Here is a 1,198-nt window from a genome sequence, read left to right on the forward strand (position 1 = left end):
AAAAAATTTAATCGATTGACAGCACTAATATATATATATAAATAAGTCATGGGTACTTGTTGATGGCATTAAGATTATTTCTAAGAGCATTAAAAAGCATTAAATAACAGTTACTCATTCATGTATAAACCCTTGAAAATATAAAGAAATAAAAAACAAATGTCTCTGATAAAAACATTAAAATGAGAAAAAAAATACAAAATCAAATGCCTGACTCAGCTTTCTTTTTTTTAATCTTAAATGCAAAAGTATATATATATATATATAGATATGTATTTTTTTTTTTTTTCAATTTTAATTTAATTCCTGCTCCAAGTCAGTTAAAGGCATGTTTCACAGTCTCTAAACTCCAGTTAGCGATGAATCGATTACTAAAGCAGTTGACTTTCATTCCAATAATTAATCTAATTGTTTCAGGCCTAAATAGAACCAACTAATGCAGCAGGCATCAGATGAGATCTTACCCAGTTTGGCTCTGGACTCGTCCAGTCTCTGGATCTGGTTCTCTATCAGCAGCATGGCCACTCCAAAAGCCAGGACGGCTAGCAGCTGGATCTTGGGCGGCATCGTGCTTCTCAGCAGCCCCATCAAACAACAAGCCGAACCATTCCTCGGACACAGCGAGCTGCTCAGGATCTCATTTGATCGCTGCTAACACCAGGGACTCTAAAGTTATGGCTGCTAACAGCGCTTCTTAGCTTTAGCAACTGAAAACAGCTAGCTATAGCTGCAGAGCCCCATTTATTAATACAGCAGTTCAATGAGGAGGCTAGCTCTAAGCTAACAGTAACAGCATCAACAAACACGAGCCAGCTTCATATTATACAACAAATTAGATTTTTTTCCCTAAATAAAGATCTATTCAGGGCTAAAAAATCAATCCGGACACCTTCAACATAATTGTTGTTATATAAAATACATGGTTATAAACCTAAACTCCTATATCAGAGACAGCAGCTAACAAGCTGGGAGTCTAGGCTGCTTCTTCTGTTGCATCTCTATAGAACAACAAAGCGATAGTAAAGCCGCATGACGCCACCTGCTGGACAGTATTTATCTTTTCAGCAAGAAAACCAACAAAATACCTATAACATAAAGATGCATTCTGAATAAAACAAAAACACTTTAGTATTTTAGCTGTTTCATTTTAAAAATGTGTTTTCAAGCTAGGATTGTGTATATATATATATATATATAT

At 35.1% G+C, this 1,198-nt stretch overlaps 1 pseudogene; it reads right to left on the reverse strand.

Moving 5' to 3' along the window:
- LOC107082415 overlaps positions 1-987 on the reverse strand; it is a 19,472-nt pseudogene extending 18,485 nt beyond the window's left edge.
- Between the last annotated feature and the right edge of the window lie 211 nt (positions 988-1,198).

Source organism: Cyprinodon variegatus, unplaced genomic scaffold, assembly GCF_000732505.1.
Source record: "Cyprinodon variegatus isolate N-32 unplaced genomic scaffold, C_variegatus-1.0 Scaffold53, whole genome shotgun sequence".
Classification (NCBI taxonomy): Eukaryota; Metazoa; Chordata; class Actinopteri; order Cyprinodontiformes; family Cyprinodontidae; genus Cyprinodon; species Cyprinodon variegatus.